This window comes from Haematobia irritans, chromosome 2, assembly GCF_050003625.1.
Source record: "Haematobia irritans isolate KBUSLIRL chromosome 2, ASM5000362v1, whole genome shotgun sequence".
Taxonomy (NCBI): domain Eukaryota; kingdom Metazoa; phylum Arthropoda; class Insecta; order Diptera; family Muscidae; genus Haematobia; species Haematobia irritans.
The window spans coordinates 52,094,088-52,115,658 of record NC_134398.1 but is presented as its reverse complement, the minus strand read 5'-3'; the positions used below and the strand labels follow the sequence as shown (position 1 = coordinate 52,115,658).

At 32.0% G+C, this 21,571-nt stretch overlaps 1 pseudogene; it reads left to right on the top strand.

Annotated features, from left to right (window-relative positions):
- Positions 1 to 422: 422 nt before the first annotated feature.
- On the top strand, positions 423 to 537 carry LOC142227698 (U2 spliceosomal RNA; annotated as a pseudogene).
- The last annotated feature ends 21,034 nt before the right edge of the window (positions 538 to 21,571 follow it).

Here is a 21,571-nt window from a genome sequence, read left to right as displayed (position 1 = left end):
GGATGGGGATGAACATTTTGAGTTGGGGACTTTGGTATTTGGTGGAGAATTTCCATAAATTTGGGGAATTTTGTGGGGATTTTTTCGATATCGGTTCAGTATAATAAATCAGATTTAAATTTGATTTACATTAAAAAAAATTCTGTTTATTTCAACATAATTTAAAAAGATACAAAAGGGTGAAAATGAAGCATTTGGATTAGAAACGGACACAAACGCTTATTTATAATTTTATGCAGCTTGGCTTTCATAAGGACTCTGACCTAAATGTTGCCCTCTCATCAGTGTTCATCACTGTTTTTGACAAAGTTTCACATAAATATAGAAATGATGAAGATGGTCTTCCTTCATATTTATCTACCACCCAATTTTTATTACTTGAGTATTTAGAAGTAAATTTGTTCATAAATACTTAGTGACCTATAGCTTCTCGGCCTTAAGGCTAAGATCAAGGTGCACTATCTGTTCTTATCAGCTTAACATCAACTGACCGAACTCTAACTTTGAGTTTTCGAACATTTGGGTCTTCCACCGTTCTCCTCGTGTTTTGTTTTGAAATCTTTATCTTATTACAGCTCGTAACCTTTAAATTATTACTGATTTTTATACCCTGCGTCACACTGTGGAACAGGGTATTATAAGTTTGTGCCTATGTTTGCAACACCCAGAAGAAGATGAGATAGACATATGGTGTCTTTGGCAAAAATGCTCAGGGTGGGCTCCTGAGTCCATATAGCCATGTCCTTCTGTCCGTGAACACATTTTTGTAATCAAAGTCTAGGTCGCAGTTTTAGTCCAGTCGACTTAAAATTTTGCACAAGTATGTGTTTTGGCTCAGAATAGGACCCCATTGATTTTGGAAGAAATCGGTTCAGATTTAGATATTGCTCCCATATATATATATATATATATATATATATATATATATATATATATATATATATATATATATATATATATATATATATATATATATATATATATATATATATATATATATATATATATATATATATATATATATATATATATATATATATATATATATATATATATATATATATATATATATATATATATATATATATATATATATATATATATATATATATATATATATATATATATATATATATATATATATATATATATATATATATATATATATATATATATATATATATATATATATATATATATATATATATATATATATATATATATCTATATATATATATATATATATATATATATATATATATATATATATATATATATATATATATATATATATATATATATATATATATATATATATATATATATATATATATATATATATATATATATATATATATTTCGCCCAATATGGAGTTATAAGGGCCCAGAAGCCAGAGTTTTACCCTAATTTGCTTAAAATTTTGCACCAGAAGAACAATTAGTACTATAGTCAAGTGTGCCAAATTTTATTGAAATCGGTTCAGATTTAGATATAGCTCCCATATAACAGGTTGGCTGATAAGTCCCCGGTCTAACAAAAAAAAAACACATTTTTTTTGTCAAAATTCGTTTTTATTATTCAACATTGTTCCCTTCAAGAGCGATAAAACGATTATAACGACCTTCCAATTTTTTGATACCATTTTGGTAGTACTCCTTCGGTTTTGCCTCAAAATAGGCCTCAGTTTCGGCGGTCACCTCTTCATTGCAGCCAATTTTTTTCCCTGCGAGCATCCTTTTGTGGTCTGAGAACAAGAAAAAGTCGCTGGGGGCCAGATCTGGAGAATACGGCGGGTGGGGAAGCAATTCGAAGCCCAATTCATGAATTTTTGCCATCGTTCTCAATGACTTGTTGCACGGTGCGTTGTCTTGGTGGAACAACACTTTTTTCTTCTTCATATGGGGCCGTTTTGCCGAGATTTCGACCTTCAAACGCTCCAATAACGCCATATAATAGTCACTGTTGATGGGTTTTCCCCTCCTCAAGATAATCGATAAAAATAATTCCATGCGCATCCCAAAAAACAGAGGCCATTACTTTGCCAGCGGACTTTTGAGTCTTTCCACGCTTCGGAGACGGTTCACCGGTCGTTGTCCACTCAGCCGACTGTCGATTGGACTCAGGAGTGTAGTGATGGAGCCATGTTTCATCCATTGTCACATATCGATGGAAAAACTCGGGTGTATTACGAGTTAACAGCTGCAAACACCGCTCAGAATCATAAACACGTTATTGTTTTTGGTCAAATGTGAGCTCGCGCGGCACCCATTTTGTACAGAGCTTCCGCATATCCAAATATTGATGAATGATATGACCAACACGTACCTATGATATCTTTAAGGCCTCTGCTATCTCGATCAACTTCATTTTACGGTCATTCAAAATCATTTTGTGGATTTTTTTGTTGTTTTCGTCGGTAACCACCTCTTTCGGGCGTCCACTGCGTTCACAGTCCTCCGTGCTCATTTCACCACGCTTGAATTTTGCATACCAATCAATTATTGTTGATTTCCCTGGGGCAGAGTCCGGAAACTCATTATCAAGCCAAGTTTTTGCTTCCACCATATTTTTTCCCTTCAGAAAACAGTATTTTATCAAAACACGAAATTCCTTTTTTTCCATTTTTTCACAATAGCAAAAGTTACTTCACAAAAGACGCTCTATCTCACAAACTAAATAATTGACTTACAGACGTCAAATTTTGACACGAATCATTTGAAGGTTGTCACTATATAAAAATAATATGCATTTAATACTAGCGACGCCACCTATGTGTGTCAGACCGGGGACTTATCAACCAACCTGTTACCAGCACTCGCTACCATTTCTCATTATAGCATTGCTCTCAATCAGTGTTGCCAGGTTAGGGGTTTCCCCCCCCAAATTTAGGGGTTTTTTCACGTTTAGGGGGATTTTTAGGAGTGAAATTTATTTGGGGGGATTTTTGGGGGTAAAAAATTATTTCAGACCTTATAAAGTGGAGCAATTCTCAAACAAATTCGGAACAATTCTAGAGAAAAAAGATGCGGAAAGTCAATAAGAAGATCCTAAATACAAACAAGTATCCAATAGCATTATTTTCGCTATCTTTTTTAAACTCTTCTGTTGAAAGGGCATTTTTAATATATAACAAAATTAAAAACAATCGTATTTTAACTTAGCAGCTGAAAGCTTTTTAAGAGTAAGCCCGCTTTTTAAATTGATATACATATTGTATTATTACATCCATAGATGAAATAATTTCCTCAGGGATGAATTTTAAACAAACGAAAATCTATTTTGTTTAAAGTATTTTCTTAAATAGCAAATTTTATTTTTTATTTACTTCAAACGAAAAAAAAATTAGCATCAAAAGAAAACTTAGTTTTTCTAAAATTTCGTTCCCCAGGAAAGAACTCTTCTTTCAGGATATATATTTGTGTTAAATTTAATTTTTAAAGTGTATCACTACAGGATTTTTTTTTCACGTAATTTTGGGACCACTTTTTGTACTTTTATATTCTGAAATTTTTTGGGGGTTTTTGAAAAAACACTTAGACCACTTTAGTTTTTTTCTTAAGATTTGGGGGGAAGAATCAAAAATCACCTGGCAACACTGCTCTCAATACATGCTCTCACATTCCACTTTGCCGAGAAAGATATCTGTACTACGTATTAGTTCATCGCATCTGCTGGCAATATACTCCAAGAACAATATTCGTAAAGGCACATCAGTTTAAGAACGATGAAAAGTTTAACTTAAAATTAGCAAAACCTTCATGAAATTTTATCAAGCAATTTTCGACAAAAATTTCCATAAATTGAATTACATGTGAACTAAAAATATAACATTGAGAAATATTCTACCAACTATTATTAACTACAGGAATTGCCAGAAAGAAGTTGTTATTCACTTTCAAGTTCATTTTTCGTAAAAAAAATATTTTCTCATTATTATTATTTAGAAAGTACTTTACATGTCACAAGTAGTTTTATAGTATGACAAACGAATTTTTAACTACCAGTTAAGAAAATGTTTAAGGAAATTCCCATTGTATTTTGTAGGCCATGAACTAAATGATTGCTACTTAAAATTAGTAAAATTTACTTTCGAGTAGTCAATTTTCGTTGAAGATACGAAATATGAACTAAAATTCTGGAAAGGAAAAATCATGCAATCAATTATTGTAAAAATCTTCTTAGATTTACGAGACACTTTTTTTTGTGTGTACAGACGGATGGACACGAAGGGCTAGATCGACTCAGGAGGTGATTCTGAGTCGATCGGTATATATTTCAGGCTCACTTTGACTATTCAGTTCATTGTGAACTTCTCTCCCTTATTACTGAGTGCTGCCCGATTCAACACAGAAAAAGTGTAGCTCGTACTATATAACAATTTTTGAACTTCAATTTAGTTAATCGCACTGAATTACCTAGTTAGTTCAACTTTTAATTGAATTTAATGAAAATCTGGTAATAATTATTATTTTGAACTCTTTTTTTATTATGGTTTTATTTTTTAAAATTGATTAAAAACGTTACTTAAATTGGAGTACCCTGATATAGTTTGAAATTACAAAGATTTGGTCAGTTTTTCGTGCCATTAAAGAAATTTTTACTTACACATATTACAAAATGTTTTCATACCAGTCAGTTCAATTTTATAAAAATTAATGATTGTTTTTCTCAAATGTTAGTACAAATGACCATGATTTGGCCCTTAAGACAGATTTTTACCAATTAAAAAAAATTCTACGGTTAAGTAAAATCATGCAAATGTCAGAAGCATTACTGGGAGGGGATAATCCTCCGATGAAAACCTTTTTGGTGTTCGGTCGAAACTGGGGTCGAATCCACGAACCAACGTGGTGCAATGCTAACCATTGCATTGCATTGGATCGAATCAGTACTTGCTCTAATGTGTTGAGAAGTTGTTTTTAGTGTATTGAATATTACAGTTGAGGCTAATATCGGTTTTGTATTGAGAACGCGATTTTCTCAATAATTTCTCAAATTTAAGTCTAAGAAAATTTTTTTGAAAGCAAATTTAATTTCAGCATTCTTTCAATGTTTGTGTATATTGGGATGTTTGAAAGCATGTTGAATACAAGCATTTCTCTATTTTCCTTTAATAATTATATTTATAATCTTTTTAAAGAAAAATTAACACCAAGATTAATTGGTATTGGGAGTTTCTGCTAGGAATGAAGGGAAAAACAAGTATATACGGCCGTAAGTTCGGCCAGGCCGAATCTTATGTACCCTCCACCATGGATTGCGTAGGAACTTCTACTAAAGGCTGTCATCCACAATCGAATTACTTGGGTTGCGATAACACTTGCCGATGGCAAGGTATCGTAAAACTTTTTAACACTGTCTTCTAAATTGTAAGTTAGCCCATACGGGGTATATATTAAACAAAAAAGGCCGATTAAATACGTATATAATCTAGTTTGACAAAATTTTCTATAGAAATAAAATTTTGACAAAATTTTCTATAGAAATGAAACCTTGACAAAAATTTCTATAGAAATAAAATTTTGACAAAATTTTCTATAGAAATAAATTTCAACTGGATCGGATGAATTTTGCTCTTCCAAGAGGCTCCGGAGGTCAAATCTGGGGATCGGTTTATATGGGGGATATATATAATTATGGACCGATATGGACCAATTTTTGCATGGTTATTAGAGGCCGTAAACTAACATCAGGTACCAAATTTCAACCGGATCGGATGAATTTTGCCCCACCAAGAGGCTCCGGGGGTCAAATCTGGGGATCGGTTTATATGGGGGTTATATATAATTATGGACCGATATGGACCAATTTTTGCATGGTTGTTAAAAACCGTATACTAAGACCATGTACTAAATTTCAACCGGATCGGATGAATTTTGCCCCACCAAGAGGCTCCGGAGGTCAAATCTGGGGATCGGTTTATATGGGGGCTATATATAATTATGGACCGATATGGACCAATTTTTGCATGGTTGTTAAAACCGTATACTAAGACCATGTACTAAATTTCAACCGGATCGGATGAATTTTGCTCCTCCAAGAGGCTCCGGTGGTCAAATCTGGGGATCGATTTATATGGGAGCTATATATAATTATGGACCGATATGGACCAATTTTTGCATGGTAGTTAGAGGCCGTATACTAACATCAGGTATTAAATTTCAACCGGATCGGATGAATTTTGCCCCTTCAAAAGTCTCCGGAGGTCAAATCTGGGGATCGGTTTATATGGGGGCTATATATAATTATGGACCGATATGGACCAATTTTTGCATGGTTGTTAGAGACCATATACTTACATCAGGTACCAAATTTCAATCGGATCGGATGAATTTGCCCCTCCAAGAGGCTCCGGAGGTCAAATCTGGGGATCGGTTTATATGGGGGCTATATATAATTATGGACCGATATGGACCAATTTTTGCACGGTTGTTAGAGACCGTATACTAAGACCACGTACCAAATTTCAACCGGATCGGATGAATTTTGCTGCTCCGGGAGGCTCCCCAAGCCAAATTTGGGGATCGGTTTATATGGGGGCTATACGTAAACGTGGTCCGATATGGCCCATTTTCAATACCATCCGACCTACATCAATAACAACTACTTGTGCCAAGTTTCAAGTCGATAGCTTGTTTCGTTCGGAAGTTAGCGTGATTTCCACAGACGGACGGACAGCCGGACAGACGGACAGACGGACGGACGGACAGACGGACGGACGGACGGACATGCTTAGATCGACTCAGAATTTCACCACGACCCAGAATATATATACTTTATGGGGTCTTAGAGCAATATTTCGATGTGTTACAAACGGAATGACAAAGTTAATATACCCCCATCCTATGGTGGAGGGTATAATAATGTAATACTGGGTCAAAACCATTTCGCAGAAACGAAAACGCCCTTAGAGAAGTTTTGCAACATTTACGAGTGTTTGGCTAGAAAAAGGAGGAGGAAAATGACCAAAACCATTAGAAAATAGTTTATATAAAGTCCATTGTCAATTTCTCAGCTTTTTATACTATTTAATAAAGTTAATGTAAAAGTTTGAATTGTGAAGTTCGTAATGACCTTTTGTATAAGACAAATGTTTATGATGATATTGCTGAATCACTCATATCAGGTCGTTCTCCTCACATTCAAAAGAGAAAAAAAAAATAACACAACTAACATTGACATAATCGGCTAATTAACATGATCCGCCTTCTTTTTGGCCACATGTTGAAAACTTTGTTCACTCGAATGTACTATGAGTGGGATTGTGATTTTTTGTTTGTCGCCTTCTTGCCAGCAGTATTAAATCTTGGGCTGGGATACTTTGAGGTCGTTCAATATTGCATCACATTACCATTTGTACTTAGTTTTAACGCTTGCGCCTAGGTTTAATCCATAGATGAACATAATTAACATCATGAAATCATTTCTATTTCTAAAGTTCGACCATTGGCTATGATGGTTGGATGTCTAGATAGCTATTCATTCAACAACTCCACCTAGCTGGCTTGATGGCAATTTATTTATTTATAATTTTTTTGTTTGCCCATATTGGCATTGTTTAATGAAACACAATGCCAATAGCCGACAAATGTAATTATTATTCTTTTTATTTCACAACAGAAACATGAGAATAGTGCACCCAGAAAAAAGTGTCTTCGAAACTAAAGGAAAAAATGTTCATCAATTTAGTTTAGCCATTTTATTTTCATTCAGTTAAATTTTTGTGTGAAATAATAAAATTTACTTGTTTCAGTAAAAAAATCTTAAACTGAAAGCAGTTAGGAATAGTTCATTAACTAGAATAAGGCATGGAATTTTACTAACACTGTTTTCTTCGCTGGGTATAAGAATTTACTACTGAAAAAGAAAATTTTATTCACTGATAACAAAGCATTCGTAAAAATAAACAAAAACCGAACTGAAATCAAGTTTCCTCAAATTTAGTAAGATTTCTTATAAAATGATCATTCTGACTTCCTTTATTATAAAAAGCTTATCATACATACGAATAACACTTGTCATAGAAAAATATTTTAGTTCATTCGTACTAAGAAGTATTCAATCCTTTCAAAACTTAAGGAAACACACTAGTTAGAATATAGGAAAATTTCCTACATTTCTTTTATTTACCTGTCATCGATGTAATCGATGTGTTTGCGCGTGGATTGGTTTTTAGTTGGAATCGCGTTGTTATGGTATATGGAGAGATTGCTAAAAAAATAATATAGTAAAATAATATGTAATAATAAAAAACAAACAAAATATATAAAATATTTGTTATTTTAAATTACACTAAAAAAAAAGTGAACTCTCTATTTCACTAAAGCCAATTTAATTTTATTTTAGTTCATGGAATTATTATGTTTGGAGAAAGTTTCCTTTACTCTAATAATTTTTTGTTTACGTTAGTTAAATTAACTAAAACCGAGGAAAAAAATATACTCAAATGAAGCATAAAGATTAACTAAATTCGTGTCTTCCACAAAATAGTTCAGAATTTCTTTAAATTTGTAAATTTTACCAAAAAGGCGTCCATCATGAACTTCGTATGTCACTAAAGACATTCTTGCAATTTTGAACTCCAAGTTTTTCCTTCAAACTACAAAATTTTCTTTAACAAGTGAAAAAACTTAGTTATGTCTAATAAATTTTCTTGAATTTGTCGAAAAATATTTACTTATTTTTATGACATCGGCGTGATGCCAACGTTTGTAATACTGTTTAGTTAAAATTTTCTACAAATATTCAAAATTTTCTAAAATTAACCGAAAGTTTTCTTCCTGGTGGGTTCAGTGTTTTTTCAGTGTAGTGAGCAAAATGTTCGTTTTTATACCCTGCGCCACACTGTGGAACAGGGTATTATAAGTTAGTGCATATGTTTGTAACACCCACAAGGAGACGAGATAGACACATGGTGTCTTTGGCAATAATGCTCAGGGTGGGTCCCTGAGTCGATATAACCATGTCCGTCCGTCCGCCTGTCTGTGAACACATTTTTGTGATCAAAGTCTAGGTCGCAATTTAAGTCCATAACACTTAGTCGTATAGTCAAGTGTGCAAAATTTGATTGAAATCGGTTCAGATTTAGATATAGCTTCCATATATATTTTTCGCCCGATATGGACTTATATGGCCCCAGAAGTCACAGTTTTGGCTCAATTTGTTTGAAAATTTGCACTAGGAGTACAATTAGTAATATAGTCATGTGTGCCAAAATTGAGATATAGCTCCCATATACATGTTTTCTGATTTCGACACAAATGGCCAAAATACCAACATTTTTTTTTGTTAAATCGCCACTGCTTAGTAGAAAGTTGTAAAAATTACTCTAATTTTCATAAACTTCTAATACATATATATCGAGCGATAAATCATAAATAAATTTTTGCGAAGTTTCCTTAAAATTGCTTCAGATTAAAATGTTTCCCATATTTTTTTTTACTAAAATTGTGTCCCACCCTAGTGCATTAGCCAACTTAAATTTTGAGGCTATAGATTTTGTAAAAGTTTATCAAATTCTGTCCAAATCGAGTGATATTTAAATGTATGTATTTGGGACAAACCTTTATATATAGCACCCAACACATTTGACGGATGTGATATGGTATCGAAAATTTAGATCTACAAAGTGGTACAGGGTATAATATGGTCGGCCCCGCCCGACTTTAGACTTTCCTTACTTGTTTTTTTTTTGAAAATTGGTTTATCAAAAAAAAAGAAAACACCAGCAGAATAAGAACCTCTTCATTCGACTTCATTTTAGAATCTTCAATTATCAGGTAATATTCAGTGACGCTAACCTTTTGTGAAAATATTGGTTTAGGATTTTTTTGTTTATATTTGTAGGTATTGAAATTGTAAAAGGTGGACAAAATTGCTAGGCAGCAACTTATTCAAAGTGAAAGGTACTAGAAGAACAAAAAAAATGCGTTTTAATATATCAATATTTTTTTCTGGGTGTGTGCAAGAAAAAATTTACTCAGATCATCCCATAACCATTAGGTTTACTCTGAATACATACTCTAATTATTTAGATTTATATGATATTGGTGACGATGCTATGACTGTGAAGATTTTAATGGTCCCAATAGAAACACTATCTTGCAAATTAATTTAAAAATCGATATCTCATAAAAAGAAAATATTTTTCTATAGAAATAAAATTTTGATAAAATTTTCTATAGAAATAAAATTTTGATAATATTTTCTATAGAAATAACATTTTGACAAACTTTTCTATAGAAATAAAATTTTGATAAAATTTTCTGTAGAAATAAAATTTTGACAAAATTTTCTATAGAAAATAAAAATTTGACAAAATTTTCTATAACAATAGAATTTTTACAAAATTCTTTAATAGAAGTAAAATTGTGAAAAATATTTTGAAAACAATTCTATAGAAATATCATTTTGATAAAATTTTCTATAGAAATAAAATTTTGGTAAAACTTTCGAGAGAAATAAAATTTTGACAACATTTTCTACAGAAATAAAATCTTGACAAAATTTTTTATAGAAATAAAATTTTGACAAAATTTTCTATAGAAATGAAATTTTGACAAAGTTTTCGATACAAATAAAATTTTGACAAAAATTTTCTATAGCAATAACATTTTGACACAACATTCTATAGAAATAAAATTTTGACAAAAATTTCGATAGAAATAAAATTCTAACACAATTTTCTATATAAATAAAATGTTGATAAAATTTTCTATAGAAATAAAATTTTTACAAAACTTTCTAGAGAAATAAAATGTTGACAACATTTTCTACAGAAATAAAATCTTGAAAAAATTTTCTATAGAAATAAAATTTTGACAAAATTTTCTACAGAAATAAAATTATTGACAAAATTTTCTATAGCAATATAAATTTTACAAAATTCTTTAATAGAAATAAACTTTTGTACAGAAATAAAATTTAGACAAAATTTTCTATAGAAATAAAATTTTGACAAAAATTTTCTATAGCAATAAAATTTTGACACAACTTTCTATAGAAATAAAATTTGACACAACTTTCTATAAAAATAAAATTTTAACACAACTATCTATAGAAATAAAATTTTGACAAAATTTTCTATAGAAATAAAAGTTTGACAAAACCTTCTTGAGAAGTAAAATTGTGACAAAATTATCTATAGCAATAGAATTTTTACAAAATTCTTTAATAGAACAAAATTTTGACAAAATTTTCTACAGAAATAAAATTTTGAAAAAATTTTCTTTAAAAAAAAACTTTTGATAAAATTTTGTATAGAAATAAAATTTTGACAAAACTTTCTCGAGAAACAAAATTTCGACAAAATTTGCGATACAAATAAAACTTTGACAAAAATTTTCTATAGCAATAAAATTTTGACACAACTTTCTATAGAAATAAAATTTTAACACAACTTTCTATAGAAATAAAATTGTGACACAACTTTCTATAGAAATAAAATTTTGACAAAATTTTCTATAGAGAATAAAAATTTGACAAAATTTTCTATAACAATAGAATTTTTACACAATTCTTTAATAGAAGTAAAATTTTGACAAATATTTTGAAAAAAAAAGTTCTGTAGAAATATAATTTTGATAAAATTTTCTATAGAAATAAAATTTTGGCAAAACTTTCTAGAGAAATAAAATTTTGACAAAATTTTCTAATGAAATAAAATCTTGACAAAATTTTCTATAGAAATACAATTTTGACAAAATTTTCGATACAAATAAAATTTTGACAAAAATTTTCTATAGCAATAAAATTTTGACACAACATTCTATAGAAATAAAATTTTGAAAAAATGTTAAATTTAATAATTTTGGTAGTTGTTTCGGTAAAATTTTCTCCAAATTTTGGTAAATGTTTTTTTTTTTTTTTTGGTTTAAGTGACAACTATTTTCGACAGACTTGAAACTTCCCTTCGAAAAATCGGACAAGCCTTTAAGCCATCGGAGCACTGGCCAACCAACTTTCGGGGCCCAGAGGACGGATTTTTACTAAATTTAATCAGTTTTTTTTGTAGCTTAGTGAAATCAAAAGTTCATTGTGTTTGCTTAATCGGAATTTTTCACAAACTTTCTATCACACATGTTGAGTGGCAAGATATATGTGCCCGATTCGCTTTGCTTTTTAATTTGCAAACGAATCAAAATTAATTCTAGAAATACAGTTAGATTTTTTGTTTATTACGAATAAATTAAAATAATTCTTGGAATATTCTTGTGGTAAGAAAACAGAAAAGATCTGATGAATATGTAAAAAAAAGAAGGAGAAAATAAATTCAATCATCACAAATAGCTGGACCATCTATCCATATCGATATGGAAATTTTTTGTGTAGAGCATAAGTGAATATTTGAATAACTCCACGGTATTTATTCAAATTATTTTAAGAAAAAAAAAATACTGATAAATCCAAACGATATACATGGAACGAAAGGGAATATCGACAAAAACAAATTCGAGAAATGAGGTCAATTCTGTGATCCCAAATTGAATTAAATTAGATGAGATTTGTATATTTCGTTATGCAAAAATAAAAAAAAACAAACAAATGTAATAAATAAAATACACGCGAAGGAATTAAATGAAAATTTACGTAGAAGTTTGAAATAATGACTGTAAATTATGAACTTTTCGATGTTTTTGAAATGTGGAAAAATTTACTTTTTGAAAATTGGAAAAATTGTTTTTCACTTTTTGAAAATTTTTGAAAGTTGCTTTTCGAGTTTCCAATATTTTGAAATTCGGAAAAGTCGGCATATAAAATTTCTGAGCTGCGGGTATACATCATGTGCTATTCAAATCCTTTGAAAACATATTAACCACAACTTGAATTTCAAAATTCCGACTCGGCATCAAGCATTCAAGTAAAAAGATCCTTTAAAATAAAGTCTCCTATTAATAGAAATTTGTTTTGTGTTTACTCAGATCCAAAGATTTTGACTTTCTCATAAAGATTTTTGTATTAATTACTAGTCAAAAATACGGCTTTTTTAAAATAAACACCTTTTTAGGCATTCTGGGGGTATAGATAGCTCCAGAAAAAAGACAACGAAATGTTTATAACCGATTTAACTTTTAGTTTAATTTTGCCAAATGTCAGAAAGTTTTTCTTATTTTAATAATTTTTTGCTTATTTTAACTACAAATCTGAAATAAAAGTTTTATACCAATGAAGTGCACAATTTCACTAAATATGAAAATAGTTCATAATTTTCTTCAGTTTGACAAAAATTATTAAATAATTTGTATCATTTTGTAATTACTAAAATTAAAATTAAAAAATTATTTTTACGATTAAATGCCATATTCAAACGCCAAATTATACCCATTTTAAAGTCGAATCACCCAACTTTAAAAACAACACAGTTTCACTGAAAATTTATCGATTTTTAGTATACACATAGAGAAGGAATATGATCAAACAAAAAGTGAATCACAGAAGAATATAACTGGAAAACAGGACTACAGTTAGAAGGATCTTGGGCATCAAGACCGCGCTCCTAGAGGGGAGGGTATACCTGTGCCGAATAAGAGCTGCGGGAGAAGGAACAGTACTTGGAGCAATAACCTACTTTTACAAGATATAACATGACAAAATTGACTTAGAATTTTGCCTTACACCCATAGAAAATTTGGAATGGCGTGGACGTTTTAAGACGATCCGTTCCTGAAAGTTAATCAACATATGTACATGTGGTGGTGTCAAACGAAGAACATATTGTGTTAATCTGACAACGAAAAAATTATTGGATGGTGTCCATGTAACATGTTTATCGCAAAAATGTTGTTTTCTCGCCAAACATAACATGTTTTCCGAAAACAGATACATAATTTCCGAGAAAATAACATGGTTGCGATAAAAATGCGATCCAAAAATAATATTTTGCTCTTGAAACATGTTTGAGATGATCATATTCCTTCCCTGGGTGCGGGAACGCTCGTGGAAGAAAACGTGAACATTTCGTTTTGATTTTTCGTAGACGTTTTCGTTTCATTTTGTTACCATCCGTTCACGATTTTGGAACTTAATTTTTTTTTATTAGTGTACATTATTAAAATGTGTAGGTTACATAGGCGTAGGAAGGCCTCTGTGGATGGGGCTTAGGCCCCCCAGAATTTGAAAACCTATTTAAGATTTTAATATCCTCCACCATAGGATGGGGGGTATATTAACTTTGTTATTCCGTTTGTAACACATCGAAATATTGCTCTAAGAATATATATATTGTGAGTCGGGGTGAAATTCTGAGTCGATATAGCTTCGTCCGTCTGTTGAAATCACGCTAACTTCCGAACGAAACAAACTATAGACTTGAAACTTGGCATAAGTAGTTGTTATTGATGTAGGTCGGATGGTATTGCAAATGGGCCATATCGGGCTACTTTTACGTACACAGAAAAAAAGTGTCTTGTAAATTTAAGGACCATTTTGACTTCCACATAGTTCAACAAATTTACTGTAATATAGTTCATTTTTCGTAACCACAACGAAAATTAACTTAGCTAAAGCAAAAAACTTATAAAAATTCAGTAAATGTTTTTTAGTTCACTTACTACGAAATGGGAAGGATTTTTCCTTAAATAAATTTCCAACACAGTAGTTAATGCATCGTTGATTCTATTATAAAAATACATGGGCAATATAAAAATCTTACTACGAAATGTGGACAATTTACTAAGAAAAAATTTTGTATGGAAAAAAATTTTTGTAGTAAAAATTAACTTAACGACATTACCGATTCGTACGATGACTACCTACAGATTATTTCCCTTTTTATTATATGTTGGAGTGTTTTTACTCACATTGAACATTTTAGTTAAAATAGAATAAAAATTAGTTAATATAATCCTTGACAGGTGTATATAATTTTTATAGATTCCTCATAGATTTGGTATATATTTTACCTTAACTTATAAAGGGTGATTCTTTTGAGGTTAGGATTTTCATGCATTAGTATTTGACAGATCACGTGGGATTTCAGACATGGTGTCAAAGAGAAAGATGCTCAGTATGCTTTGACATTTCATCATGAATAGACTTACTAACGAGCCACAACGTCGAATTTTCAGTGAATGGGCCCTAGAAAAGTTGGCAGAAAATCCGCTTTTTTATCGACAAATTTTGTTCAGCGATGAGGCTCATTTCTGGTTGAATGGCTACGTAAATAAGCAAAATTGCCGCATTTGGAGTGAAGAGCAACCAGAAGCCGTTCAAGAACTGCCCATGCATCCCGAAAAATGCACTGTTTGGTGTGGTTTGTACGCTGGTGGAATCATTGGACCGTATTTTTTCAAAGATGCTGTTGGACGCAACGTTACGGTGAATGGCGATCGCTATCGTTCGATGCTAACAAACTTTTTGTTGCCAAAAATGGAAGAACTGAACTTGGTTGACATGTGGTTTCAACAAGATGGCGCTACATGCCGCACAGCTCGCGATTCTATGGCCATTTTGAGGGAAAACTTCGGAGAACAATTCATCTCAAGAAATGGACCGGTAAGTTGGCCACCAAGATCATGCGATTTGACGCCTTTAGACTATTTTTTGTGGGGCTACGTCAAGTCTAAAGTCTACAGAAATAAGCCAGCAACTATTCCAGCTTTGGAAGACAACATTTCCGAAGAAATTCGGGCTATTCCGGCCGAAATGCTCGAAAAAGTTGCCCAAAATTGGACTTTCCGAATGGACCACCTAAGACGCAGCCGCGGTCAACATTTAAATGAAATTATCTTCAAAAAGTAAATGTCATGGACCAATCTAACGTTTCAAATAAAGAACCGATGAGATTTTGCAAATTTTATGCGTTTTTTTTTAAAAAAAAAGTTATCAAGCTCTTAACAAATCACCCTTTAGATAGAATTCCAACTAATCAATAAACGTGCTACTGGAAAATGTGAGTGCATCATGCGAGGGAGTTTTTAGAGACATTTTGTGTATATCTCGTATGATTGTTTGTGTTTGTTATTGCGTCATTTATGCTGTTGGTTGTTTTGATTCTAGAGTAGAGGTGTGCGCGTGAGGGAGTTTTCACGCACGCTCACGCACGCTCACAAATTCAAAATGTCATTCACGCACAATCACGCACGCCTGTTTTAAAATTGCTCACACTCACGCACGCTCACGAATGAATTCGTAACATTCACGCACGATCACGCACGCCCGTTTTTGAATTGCTCATACTCACGCACGCTCACGAATGAATTCGTAATATTCATGCACGCCCGTTTTGGAATTGCTCACACTCACGCACGCTCACGAATGAATTCGTAACATTCACGCACGAAGGTTTTTATTGATTCACGCTCACTCACGTTCACGAACCAAAATCCTGCAAAGATAAACACTCACGATTGCAGAATAGTGACTACCGCACGCTCACGACGGGATATATCAACTCACGCACGTTCACGAACAACAAACTTATTCACGCACACTCACGATTCGAAAAAAAACTACTCACGCACGTTCACGAACAATGAAACGTACTTCCACACACTCACGATTCATAAAAAAAAAACTATTCACGCTATTCACGCACGATGTAGAATGCAACTCACGCACGTTCACGACTATTATACTTACAAAACAAACGAAAAAATGTAATTCACGAATGAGTACGAACTTAAAAACTTACTCACTCTCGCTCGTGATACAAATGAGCTACCCACACAAATTCGCCAAAATATTTCTAATTAAAAAACTGAAGTTGAAAACGTACTCAATTAAAAAATTAACAGATACAATTAACATTTTAATCAAATCAAAATATAAATTCAATTAAAATTTGGATTGATTTTGGCCGAAAAACCTTATTAATTTTTAATTGAGGCAATCAATGATTTATAGTGTTATTGTTTACTTATTTTATTTTTTATTATATTATAATTACATATATTATAATTATACTATATAGAATTATTTTTTTTACATCTAAGTCAAAATTTAATGAACCAATGAAACCAATTATTTCCGAAAATTATTAATTTTTTATTTGGAAGTATGTTTTCAATTTAAAAATGTAAAAATGTTCAATCATTATTATACCCTTCACCACTACTGTGGTACAGGGTACAATAAGTTTGTGCATTTGTATGTAACGCCAAGAAGGAAAAGTCTGAGACCCATCGTTTAGTATACCGATCGTCTTAGAATTAAATTCTGAGTCGATTTAGCGATGTCTGTCTGTCTGTCCGTCTGTCTGTTGTTCAGATTTAGATATAGCTGCCATATATATTTTTCACCGATCTGGTCATAATTGGCGTGGTTCAGATTTAGATATAGCTGCCATATATATTTTTCACCGATCTGGTCATAATTGGCGTGTATATCAACCGATCTTCCTCAAATTCCGTACATCCGAATATTTTATGAGTCTCGAAAAACTTGCCAAATATCAGCCAAATCGGTTCAGATTTAGATATAGCTCCCATATATAGCTTTCGCCCGATTTACACTTATTTTCCCACAGAGGCCAATTTTTTGCTCCGATTTAGTTGAAATTTTGCATAGGGAGTAGAATTAGCATTGTAACTATGCGTGCCAAATTTGGTTGAAATCGGTTCAGATTTAGATATAGCTCCCATATATAGCTTTCGCCCGATATGAACTTATATGGCCCCAGAAGCCAGAGTTTTACCCCACTTTGCTTAACATTTTGCACAAGAAGAACGTGAATTTCATCGTGAGTGTGAATTTTTCGTGAATGTGAGTTTCTTCGTGAGCGTGAATTTTCTCGTGAGCGTGAATTTTTCGTGAACGTGAATTTTTTCGTGAACGTGAATGTCATCGTGAGTGTGAAGTTTTCGTGAATGTGAATTTCTTCGTGAACGTGAATTTCTTCGTGAGCGTGAGTTTTGTCGTGAGCGTGAATTGTTCGTGAATGTGAATTTTTTCGTGAACGTGAATTTTGTCGTGAGCGTGATTTTGAAAAAAAATTACTCACGCACATTCACGAAAAGAATTTGATGTTCACGCACGATCACGCACGACACATTTTTGTTCAGTCCCATTCACGCACATTCACGTGATTTGGTCAAAATTTCATTCACGAATCACGTGACTCACGCGTGAATCACGCGTGTCACGAAAATTTCGTGTCACGCGCACACCTCTATTCTAGAGACAATGGAATGTTCCTTGTGTGTTGTTGGTATCTTTTGTGGTGAGCGTTGTTTTTTTGCAATAGCAAGATCAGAAAGGGATCGTGTGTGTGTGTGTGGAGTTGTTTTTCTTTACGGCACGTATGTATCCCTTATGATTATTTGTGTCTTTGAGTTTTATTGTTGCATTCAGTTATGTTGATGCATTTATGAAGTGCACACGTGGATTTAATTTTGCAAAATTGTACGTGCGGTATTGTTGTTTATTAATGAAAATACATTTATTTCGAAACATTTTAGAAACTGAGAAGTGAATGATGTGATGTTAGAGGAATCAAAAACGCTTTTTATTGATAAAAAACAAATAACAGATTAAGGAACTGTATATTTCTGTTAATATGTTAGTTTAAAATTAGTGCGGATTTTATATTGATTTGCATAAAAAATATACAACATGAGTGGTAATAGGATGATTTATATTTATTCTACATCTGGATCACAGGTTGAGAAGCAACCATTTTTTTTGAATCTATATTTTTTATGTTACAGCAATTCCTACAGGTGAGTACTAAGTTCGAGTTTAGCCGCTAAAATAAATAAATCACTAAGCAAAGTATAAAATTATACGTCTTCGATACAAATTTAAATATAACTTGATGGAGAATAGCCCAAATCAAGTTTTTTATAAAGATTATTTTTTATAATGGATTATTAAAGAAAACTTATCATGGAAATTGCAATTTTAGCCGCTAAACTCGAACTTAATATCCACCTTAAATACTAAATGCTATACTGACAAGTGGAAATTATGTCTAATTTTATAATATTTTTTATTTCAAATATATTCTGAGAATAATTTCAATAACGTCCCATTTGTCCATGGATATGATTCCAATAATGTACCTACTGGATGGATTTTTCAATGTGGTAAGTTTTTCTATAAACGGTATTTTGTCCGTTTTTAATAAAACCAAAATTTAAATTTATTAAAAATTAGTTTTTTCACTCGCAGGTAGACAGGTCTCGTAATAGTAATTTTTTGAATATTCTTACTGTTTAATACTAATTAAGCTGATATCCTTATTGGCTCTAGGAAATACTCTTGAAAACCGTAAGTTAAAGATCAATATGAATGATAGAATTAATTAATTAATAATATTTTTCTTATATTTTGTATAACTTTGCAATTTCAGATGCTTATAAGCCAAATCCGCCCAACAAAAGTTAGCCAAAATCGATGAAATTGGACAATCAATTGAATATAGCAACTTATGCCACATATATCTTTCATATGGATAGAAAACATGGAAATTTAAATTAATTAGTTTAGTCCTAATAACATAGAATATTACTCTTTTGAAGAAGCAATTACTAACTACCGACAAGTAAATGCGTCCAACGTACTAATAAAAATATTTCCTTTATTGTATATCATAAGCCATAGTTTTGTGTAATATAATAATAATTTTTTGAAATAAAATACTGGTGGTTATAGAAAATTGACTTGTTTTGTACGAAAAATTTCTTAGTTGTATACAGGCTTGTTGTACCTTTGATTCCTCAATTTCTCTACTTTTTTGAAAATTATACCGACAAACAGTTTATTTCAAACCAATTTCTTAATACAGGTTTCCCAAAAAATTGTTAATTTTTGCGGATAGCAGGAAAATTTTGAATGAGTTTAACTATATTCTTCCCACAGCATAGTAATAATGAACTAATATACGATGTAATACATGAACTAATTTATAAGAAAATCATGAACTTATCCAGATGAAAAAAATCTTTGGCGCCAAATCATGGTCATTCTTACTATGGGTTAGTTCATTTTTCATAAAAAATAGTAAACTTTTTTTTCGGTGTATAACCCCCCATATAAACCGACACCTAGATTTGCTTGCGGAGCCACTTGGAGTAGCAAAATTTATCCGATCCGGTTGAAATACGTGGTGTTAGTATATGGTATCTAACAACCATGCAAAAATTGGTCCATATCGGCCCATAATTATATATAGGCCCCCTATGAACTGATCACCACATTTGACCTTCGGAGCCTCTAGGAGGAGCAAAATTAATCCGATCCGGTTGAAATTTGGTATGTGGTAGGGAAGGATAGGGAAGTCTACAAATAATTACGAACCGATATGAACTTTTGCGCGGTATATAAAATTATGAACCGATATGGACCAAATTTTGTGTGGTTGGGGATCGGTTTATCTGAGGGCTATATATAACTATAGACCGATAACAACCAAGTTTGGCATGGTTGTAAGAGGCCACATACTAACAAAAAGTACCAAATTTCAACCCAATCGGCCGAAATTTGCTCCTCCAAGATGATCCGGAGGTCAAATCTGAGGATCGGTTTATATGGGGCCTATATAACATACAATTATAGATCGATATAGACCAATTTTTGCATGGTTGTTAGAGACCATATACTAACACCACGTACCAAATTTCAACCGGAGGCGATGAATTTTGCTCCTCCAAAAGGCTCCGAAAGCCAAATCTAGGGGTCGGTTTATATGCAGGCTATACGTAAAAAAGGTCCGATATGGCCCATTTGCAATACCAACCGACCTACGTTAGCGTAAAAAAGTGTGGAACTACTCTTATTTGCTTTATTATAAATTAATTGTCTATTTATGTAGAAGTCTTATTTTTTAAATTTATTTTTATAAAATAAAATATTAATTGAACACAAATAAAAAACCGGCATATGTGAAAGACGGTTTAAAAAAACAGACTTTTTCCCATAACCGGTAGATGGCAAATAACAGGCATAACCGGTTGTCATGAAAACCCGTAATTTTGAAATGAAAATCTTAAAATTCATTATTAATTTATTTTTTTCATCAAAACCCGTAATTTTCAAAGGAAAATCTTATGTTAAAACCGATAGCCGGTTGTTGATGCTTAAAAACACCGGTCCACTAAAAATGGGATTTTCACGAAAACCGACAACCGTGATATGAGAAGATAAACCAGTTTTTATCCATCTCCATCGACCAGATAACGAAAACTGATGTTACTTTTTATACCCTGCGCCACACTGTGGAACAGGGTATTATAAGTTAGTGCATATGTTTGCAACACCCAGAAGGAGATGAGATAGACACATGGTGTCTTTGGCAAAAATGCTCAGGGTGGGCTCCTGAGTCGATATAACCATGTCCGTCTGTCCGTGAACACATTTTTGTAATCAAAGTCTAGGTCGTAGTTTTAGTCCAATCGACTTCAAATTTGGCACATGTACGTGTTTTGACTCAGAATAGAACCCTATTGATTTTGGAAGAAATCGGTTCAGATTTAGATATAGCTCCCATATATATATTTCGCCCGATATGGACTTATGTGGCCCCAGAAGCCAGAGTTTTACCGTAATTTGCTTAAAATTTTGCACAAGAAGAACAATTAGAACTATAGTCAGGTGTGCCAAATTTGATTGAAATCGGTTCAGATTTAGATATAG